Source organism: Crinia signifera, chromosome 7, assembly GCF_055691185.1.
Source record: "Crinia signifera chromosome 7, ASM5569118v1, whole genome shotgun sequence".
Lineage (NCBI taxonomy): Eukaryota > Metazoa > Chordata > Amphibia > Anura > Myobatrachidae > Crinia > Crinia signifera.
Genome location: NC_139223.1, coordinates 36,557,907 through 36,567,959, shown reverse-complemented (window position 1 = coordinate 36,567,959; position 10,053 = coordinate 36,557,907).

Sequence of the window (10,053 nt, the reverse complement as noted above, 5' to 3'; positions counted from 1 at the left end):
AAGTTCATAGCACCCATTACCAAAACATTTGCCCAGACATGGAAACCGGAGCATTTTATTTTTGCTAGATGAAAGTCTCTTGAATTGTGCTTCTGCCCACAAAATGGCTGCCTCCACTGTCTGAGAAAAAAGAGTAATCAGCATAACAGTAGCGAAAGGCAGCATTTTGCCCACAAAATGGCTGCCTCCACTGTCTGAGAAAAAAGAGTAATCAGAATAACAGTAGCGAAAGGCAGCATTTTGTACATTTTTATGTTTTTTCATGACTTTGGGCATGTGGTTATGTGTTTAGTAGATATATGTTAGCAATTTTGAACCACTTATAGACCGGAACATTCTGACTGGATTAATGGTCTCTATGTGCAATGTCAGTGCCTTTTTGGGCTGTGTTATTGAGCGTAATGTACCCATGCATTAGTGCCACGTGGCATACCAAATATGTGGGGGATATGTATCAAGCATTGAAAAGAGTGGTGAAGGTACCAGTAGCAACCAATCAGTAACACTGAAGAAGTACATTCAGTAAAATGACTGGTAGAGACTGATATGTTGCAACTTCTCCACTGGCCCGCTCTTCCACTATTCTCTCTGCTTGATACATCTCTCCATGGTCTAAAAACTGGGAAAGAGTCAAAAGAAGGCAGGACTTTTTTAATTTTTTAAATGGTCGGGTTATGGTGCTGCCTAACAGGAAGTAGATTTTTTTTTTTACTTACACATTTTTATTTATTTATGGAAATACTGCAATATTCATTTAGGGAGTAGTTTTTTTATAGAACATGTTATGTGGTTCTATGCATACTACTGTATATGCGTAATCTAAAAAATAAAGGGTGAGATTTAATAGGATGAGAGATTCAGAAAGTGAGAGATTTGGTAAGAAATCTCCAGGTTTTTTTTAAAGCGGCAATCATTTACACTGCAAAACCAGTTTTATTTTGCAGTGTAAATGATTGCCGCTTCAAAAAAAACTGGAGATTTCTCACCAAATCGCTCACTTTCTGAATCTCTCATCCTATTAAATCTCACCCAAAGATTCTATAACTACATAAAAATGTAGAGGTTAAAAGACGTTAACATGTATAATGTTGCCTTTGCTGCTTGTCCGAGTTTAATTGTCCAAGTTTTATAGTATTTAACGTTTTTCATTCAAATGACGAAAGTTACGGCGTTCCACATTCTACTTCGTCATTAGCATGCGGAGACCTAAAAAACCCCATATAACTTTAATATACAGTAGTCAAACCCATTAACCTTGCTTGAATTTAGCTGTATAGTTTGAGAGTTTAGCCACATTTTCAAACCGGTTCAACAAACCAGCTTGAAACAATTTTGAGAATAGCAAAAATATTAATTCTATTTTATCTGAATACTGTGATATAGAACTGTGATATTATTATTGACCGCAATTGACCCTTTAGCCAGTGAAACAAATGTCTGGGCCATTTTGTAATACAACAATATATAAATGATACACTATTGGAATTGCAAGCTTTCTGGACACAAAGCTCTATTGAATTAGATGGGATCCCAGCCAACCAATCAGATTCCAGTAGCCATTTTCTATTAAGTCATTGATAAATGATACCTAGAATCTGGTTGCAATGGGCAGCTTCTCTGCTATTCTTTTTTAGAAGATTTTTTTGAAAATCTTCCCCAGCGAATGACAGCCTGCTGTGTTTTAAATATTGGTCATGCCTATAAGATGGCCGCCTCCACTGTGGAGATGGGCAAACACATTCATATGAAATATACAGATGTCAATAGTGTGATGGAATTACCTTAATATAATGCTTGGGGGAAGATGCAGCAAAGTGCGGAGAGAGATACAATGGATAAAGTAGCAACCATTGAGTTCCTCTCATTTTACAAACACAGTCTGTAACATGACAGTTAGGAGCTGATTCATTTATCGTTCACCATTTTCTATCTCTCCAAGCTTTGATACATCACCCCCTTGGTGCTTATTGATTTTATCACTTGTATCTGTGACATTTGACACAGACGGTCTCTTATTATAAAATGGCGGTTACAGATGGTGAATGATAGATCGATAGTCAGTGGGTCAACACCATATGCATACCATCCAACATGACCCATTCCATTAGGTACAAAATGCTCTATTCCTGGACTTCCCTGCCAGTGGCAGTTACAGAGGTTGAACTCCAGCACAGTCCAAAATTCAACCGCCAGTGAGTCCAGGACAGTGATGTTTGGAGTGGCAGTAGCTGTTGCTCCCCTTTTTGAATATTGGACTGCGGTGCAGTCCCACCTCTGTAACTGCCACTGGCAGGGAAGTCCAGGAACAGAGCATTTTGAACCTAATGGAATGGGTCATGTTGGAGGGTATGCATATGGTCAACATGCATTAGGTCGGCAGGTTCAAAAGGCTGACATGGCAACCCCCATATGGTGTTGACGTACTGGCGACCTATTGACTGTTGATCTTTTAACCCACACCTGATATTTCAGGTAAAAGCCCTGCTCCATTACCTCTATAAAGGCTGCATCTTCCTACATTTACATGGCCATCAAAGCCATAATCATATCAAGACTGAGGGCCAGATGCACTATGCTTCAAAAGTAATAAATTGGAGAGTGATAACCGACCAACCAATCAGCTCCTGTCTGACATTTTTCAAACACAGTCTGTGACATGGCAGGTAGGAGCTGATTGGCTGGCTGTTTATCACTCTCTATTTTATCACTTTTGAAGCTTAGTGCTTCTGGCCCCATATCCAAGTTCCCTTTACTGATGTACAAATACACCTACAGTATACACATCATGCATGGTGATCCTCATGTCACATGGCCGCTAGCTGTACACTTACGGTGCATAAGACAGGCAACACACAGTGAGGGCGCCTGGTTTATCGTTTAGCTGAGTCCACGTTATTTAGGACCTGTTTGTGTGTGAAGTTACCTCATATTTTTTTGTGTCTTTCCATTTTTCCACTTTAATCCCAATCATTAACACAAAATCCCACTGTGAGTGAGCGACCGTTGCACTTTAATATTTCTTGTTTGATGATACATTCTGTGAAATATAATAGAGGATCAGTTCTGTGTAAATAAACGTTAAAGGCAAGTAAAAAAAAAAACTGGGTTTGTTTTTCAAAATGAATTATGAACGAGGATCTGAGCAGACGCTGGGCCTGAGTAGTAGGTGTATACAGAGGCCGATTCAGGATCACTTGTAGCGGCGGACGGCAGGCGCTCGCTAAGCAGTAAATGACCGCTGCTTAGTGAGTTGTACTGAATTAGGCCCACAGTCCCTTGCTCAGCTTTTCAATTAGTTCACAGTTGAAGGAAGTGAAAAATGAAAACAAACCTTTTGCTGTGCGAAATTCCCCAATCTAAAGAAGTGCCAGTTGTGGCAGATGTTCCCCGGTGTGTTCACAGTCCGGTGCTACTTGTTGGGAATGCAGTATCGCGGTGTACCGCAATTCTCAGCAGGGTTGCAGCGGGACAGGCTTTTTGGATCACTTAACCAGAAAGGTGAATATTCATAAATTATTACTTAGAACAGTGCAGTACGGATGGTGTAATGGTTAGCATTACTGCCTTACAGCACTGAGGTCATGGGTTTGATTCCCACCATGGCCCTAACTGTGCGGAGTTTGTATATTCTCCCCGTACTTGCGTCTCAACTGGCTTTTATTTACATGTGCTAGGATGAAGACGGGGCGAGCGGCTGACATCCAGTGATGGGATCGCCCTAAAATGCTGGGCATTCCCGTGGGCGAGCCTCGTTTTCACCCAGTCCATCCCCGCAGCGAATGGCCAAAGCTGTTCACTGTCAGGGTTTGCACATGCGCAGAAATGGACATGCGCAGACCTCAACCATCGAGGCTGGAGCGGAATTCGGATCAATACGAGCGATCCTGAATTGGCTCTTATGTGTACACATGCACAGTTGATCAATAATCAGGTGTCCTGCGAATTAGCAGCCCAGCAATCTGGTCTGAATAAACCCCCTAGTTATAAATGCCTGCAGTATCTTATTGTTACACAAGAGGGCACTGTAACTCCAGTTACATACACGTGAAGCATGACTTTCTTCCCAACAAGCTTGTTTACATATTGCCTCTAATACACCTAAACTACATAACCAGGGCCGTCTTTTCGTATGGGCTTAATGGGCACTTGCCCAGGGGCCCCAGGTGTATAAGGGCCCTATACTGATAGCTGAGGATCCCCTTTTTCCAGGGATACCAGAATTTTGAAAATCGGCCCTGGGGAACTGGAGATATCCAACTTCAAAGCAGCAGTCCACATCCGACCTGTTAAATGCAATTCCCAGTCACATTTCTCAGATTCTCTCTGACTTCGAGTTTTTCTGAGAGTATATTCCAAAAGCTGGGACTCTCCTCTTTCTGTCAACACTAGGGGCTTGTCTCTGTCATGCCCAGAACCAGAGATATCAGCCTTCCAGCAGCTGGTCCCTGCTCCAGCTCCAAACGTCTGGTGTGCAGTTTTATATTTCTGTTATTTTTGCTCTGGCTCCTGATCTCTGATCCCCAAGTTCCCAGCACCTCCTGAAAGTTGGGACTCTAGGTTTTTATACTATTGAAGGCTAAGAAATCTATTTCCTGATAATGGCGATATCTGCAGTCAAACAAGCTGCCCTTCCACCAGAAAATAACGAATATTAAGTCCACTCCATTATCCAACCCTCCCCTGCGTATAAAACACCCCCTACCTCCCTGGAAGTCATTTACAAGGGACCCTTCATTCAGCTCAGTGCCCCCTTCCACACGTTAGTGTTCTCCCTCCCACCACCTCTGCAGTAAAGGAGTAATTAGCAGAAGTTACTGCTCCAGGTCCTACATGTTGAATGGAAGATAGAGCACCCCCTGCCACCCGTGGGACATTAAAGCTGCTGCTGATAGCACCCCCCACTCCTAGGAGGGGAGAATGGGTAAGGGCCCCAGTGCATTGCGTTGCCCAGGGGCCCACACTGCTGTTAAGATGGCCCTGTACATAACTACCATTACACCTCTCAGAAAGATAACAGAAGGATATCTTACTGTACATTCTTTTTTACAAAAAACGTACATACAATTGTTAGTACAGTATCTTATTTATTTATTTATTACCAGCTTATATAGCCATACCCTCCAACTGTACCGAATTAGCCGCTACAGTACCGTTTTTTTACAGTCTGTACCGGCTAAATCAAAGTGTACCGAATGTACCGGTTTTTGGAGAGCGGGCATCCGTCTCAGAGGTTACTGTACACAGCGACCGGGCAGCCAATCATAAGTGGTGGTGTGATTGGAGGTGGGTGACGGGAAAGAGGGTCTGGCTACAGAGTGAGGCTTGCACTGCGTCCAATCACAGCGGTGCAATTACAATCTGGAAGTAGCCGTGTTACACAGCAGCACCATTTCCCCTCACATGTGCGACACTCTGCCCCGGCCCGGCCGGTTGCTGCCTCCCCCCGCCGCCTTGTGTCTTTACTAATTCTCTCTCCCCTCCCCCGCCGCTCAAGGGTCTGGGTCCGGCTGTATGACGGGAACCGGGGCCATTGAGACCGGGATGTTGCTCTCTGCTAGGTCCCGGCTCGGAGGGCTGCGGATGCTGTGCTGTGGCCTGGCCATGATTTGCTGCCTCTCAGGCCGCGGCCTCAGCTACTCCATCCCCCTGCAGCGGCCGTAGGACTGCTCGGTGCAGGAGTACTACGAGGCTGGCAAACTGTCCTGTGTGCAGTGCCCGGAGACCCAAAGGCTCAGCTGGGAGGGTGAGTGAAGTGCAGTGGCATTGAGGTAGATGGGGTGAGTGTAGTGAATGTGTATGGTGCATCAGAGGGGAAGGGATTAGTGCATGTGGGGGCACCGGTGAGTGCAGTTTATGCAGCATTAGTGGGAGGGAGTGCATTGCAGTACATATGTGGATCCCTAATGGGATGTGTTTAGGATGCCAACTGGCATCCAGCTGTTATTCTCTCCCCGGTCTGGTGTCTTCCCCTATTAGTTTTTTTTTGGGGGAAAAAAGCCTAGTACACATTCGGAAAGGGGCCACGCCCCTTTTCCCCACGCCCATTTGTCAATGGCCACGCCCCCTTCTGAATGTGTACCGATTTCTACCTTCCAGATGTTGGAGGGTATGTATAGCACAGCATATTCCATTGCACTGTACAATTGGAAACAGTGATAGGACAAACTGCACTGGCGTAACTTGTGTAAGGCAGCCCCCGCCACTGCTTGGGGGAGCGGGGGCTGCGTGGGCGCCGGCTCCCGCACGGAGAGTCAGGATCTCATTATCCTGTACTCCCTGTCAGCAGCAGCACCGCAACGAGTGAGTCTTCATTCTTCTGCAGCTCCTCGGTGTCTCACTCTCAGCAGATGCAGCGTCCCACTGCCAACCTCCAGCTTCTCAGTGTCACCAGAGTCCCGGCACCTGCATCTACTAGTAATCACCAGCGCTGCAGTACAGGAGCAAGCAGCGCTACCGTCGCTTACCTAATGACGATGCCTGGGGAAAAGTATAGTAGTTGTTCCTATGTGTGCGGCTGTACCCGTGCGCTGCTAGCTCTCGTTACTGGCGCTGCTGCTGCAGCACCGGTGGTTAATAGTAGATGCAGGCGCCGGGCCACTGGTGATGCTGAGACGCTGAGAAGCTGGAGGTTGGCGGCAGGAATCTGCTGCTGTTGATATTCACCAGACGCTGGGGCTGTGGAGACTAGGAGCTGGAGAATGCTCCTGTACTTTTAGAGGTCAGTTTATAAAGACAAAAGGGAGGGGAAAAATTAGTGTAAAATAAACAAAGGGTGGGGGGTGAGTGGGATACATACATTTTTAAGGCTTGGGGGATTATAGATAGTAAGGGGGGGGGGGGGGGCAATATATTATGAGTGGTCATGAATGAGTTTCACTGGGATGGGGGGGGGGGGGGGCGCCAAAAAATATTTTGGCTTGGGGGAGCATCATTTATAGTTACGCCACTGACAAACTGGGTAGTTACACGCAGTCAAAAAGGGTAGGAGGGCCCTGCTCGCAAGCTTACAATGTGGGACTGTATCATAGATGGAGGCTAGCTTGGACACAGCTAATGTCCTAAGGGGAAAAGAAGCGCACTGCCAGCATGGCAGATCCAAGTCCCACGTCTGCAAGACTCCGCATCGGGTCACTGTGAGACCGGCAACCTTCTGAGTAACCCTGACTTACAGTAGGTTCCTCAGTTTGGCCCTTGCTGTTTCGTAGCTGAGGCAATGATATTTGTGGTGGAACACGTAGACTCAGGCCTTGTCAATCCCAAAAAAACATGTAGGGGATGTCCCCCTTTTTAGGAACGCTGCCCCCAAATGGCCACAGCCTGTCAATCAAAAAGATTGTTACACCGTGCTGCATTATATGTTGGTGACTGTCAGTAGAATGGGGAAGGTGTAAGGGGTGCGGACAGAGGTAATGGTTTAGCTTTTGCATCAAGGTCACCTCTGCTGTTCCCTAATGACTTCCCTGTAATATCGTGACTCTGTGTAAACCACACGCGGCCAGAGCCGGCCTTAGCCTAAATGACGCCCTAGGCAAGATTTTGGCTGGTGCCCCCTAGCACCGCGACTAGTTCCACCTCTGACCCTGCTCCCCTTTCCCAGCACCATCATCCCTCATCATAGCAGTCATCATTTTGGTGCTCCTACCCGCAATAATTTAAATAGAAACAGTGCCCACATTCGGTGCGTAGCCCAAACAGAGGTGTGTTCTTGCTGGGAAGGGGCATGGCCACACAATAGTACCCCCAATTCAAATTATGCCACACAGTAGTGCCACTTTATTATACATTATACCATGCGATGGTGTCCCTTATTCACGTTACATCACACAGTAGTACCACTTTACCTTATATACATTACTCCTCACATTATTCACATTATACCCTTAGAAAAAAATCCTGAGAAAATATTGTATTTTAAGCACCTCCATGGCCACACTGCAACCCAGCACAAAGCAGTGTGTGCTGGGCAGAGGAGAAGAGCTGCAGCTGCTGCTGTCACTTAAGGGAAGGGGGCCCGGGGCCCCCACTGGGCCCTTCCATCAGACTTTGGCCATGCAGCTCCTGGCCAGTTCTGCTAACGTTGGGTGCCTTTTTTGCTGAAAATTCGTCTTATTTGCATTGTTATGACCAGCACACACAAGGAATTGGAAAAGAACAAATGAGTCTTTGGCGCTAGAGACTAAGGGGGTGTATAACTTGTAACCCTGCTGCCAACCACGTGGGAGGATTGCCAGCCTCCACAAACAAATGAACCAAAGAGAGAAATACGTGGGGCGCTCAAAGGTAAACAAGAATACGAATTTTATTAAAAACACATACACATAACACAATAATCACAATACATATGTATATATAAAAAACACTAAAATGGTGGCACTATATCACAATTGTAAGCATTAGATGAATATGCACAAGAAAGCTTGGGCTCTTTTCCCTTTCCAATTGGGGGAAGATAGTATATGATAGGGTAATCCAATTAATTTGATTACGTTAGTGTCCACTTCTGCTTGAACCGTATGGGTTTAGAATAAATGGCCAGTGTGCACACTTTGACAGTCCACAGCAATAACGTTTGCTTTTATGAGAATGAATACTGAATAGGTGATAACAAGGACTTCTGTTGTAGATGTTGTAAACAGTGTCCGTCCTGTTATCACAAATAATAGGGCTCTTACCACTCCGTGGCGCTGGGCAGTGTTAGCAGACTTTGATGTGCATAGCAGCGCTTGCTGCCTCCGTCTCTCTCAGCTGACCTGTTTGTAGAACCGGATCAGCCGGCTTAATTCACCCGACTGGAGCCGTCTCTTAGTTATATGCCTCCTGTTGCAGCAATTCCCACACAGCGCTCTGCCACAGCGTCTGTGCTTTAGTAGGGGGGAAAAGAAGGAAATCTGCAGCTTTGGCGTGGCGGCGATCTCAGCTTCTGGTAGGTATCAGGAGTCGGGGAGACGGGAGAGCGGCACTTCAGGGCTTCAGAACGCGTTTCGCCGCACACTGGGCGGCTTTCTCAACAAGGTGTGGAGTTCATTCTCCCTAGCCAGCTATAAATGCTGGTCTGCTAAATTTGTGCAGGTGTTCCAGGTTAGTTAATCACCTCCTTGGTAGTCAGACGATTTAATTTAACCCGTTTGCAGTGTTCAGGTGCATGTGGTTTTGCTTACAATTTTTCTTATTTTTGTTAATACCAATTCATATTATATATTCACTAAAATAACCATTCTGCATGTCTATGTTTACGTAAATCACACTTATTCTTAATATTTCATAATTGTCAGACATACACAGTTAATTTTGTTAATCAATCTCTATTTGTTATAACGGACAGATTCATAGTATCTATATAAACCAAACACAATTCTTAGTATAGAATTATTGTTAATGTTCATAATAAAGGACTAGAATGATAAAAAGCTGAGTAGCAACAATAATAATAATAATAGCAATCATGCAAAGTTTCTTTGTTAATTCATATATGAAAACCCATAAAGAGAAAATATAAAAGAAAGCGCAAATAAACAAACAGTATCAATACCATTTCTGCATTATATTTATGAAGGATATTTATTAATCCCATTAACCATTACTAAACCTGCTGTCATACAGTTCACCCATTATTCCATAATTGTTTGATCTTTCTAAAGGGACAAGTATTGCCATTGCGCATTTATCTGCTGTTCCATCAGGATCACCTTATTTTACAGACAGTATATAGATATAGATAGTGACATAGTTAAATTCAGATTATTGATAAAGACCCAAATAATTTTTAAGCAAAATATTTATCATATTATATTTATTTATGTCTACATTTATTCATCGTACAAGGCTAATAAGTATCGCAATTTGTCTGTGAATACACACGCACAAACATATTTTAAATTATATGTAAATTAAAAATAATAGAGACTAGTATCATGCTATCAGCAGAAAGAATTCTGACACAGGTTAACACAGAACTTTTTTGTTGGCCTTAATAAATTACCGAATGCATATGGGTGATACCTTAGTATCACCGACATGAATTCACAGTACCACCGATATATTATACGTAGCCTA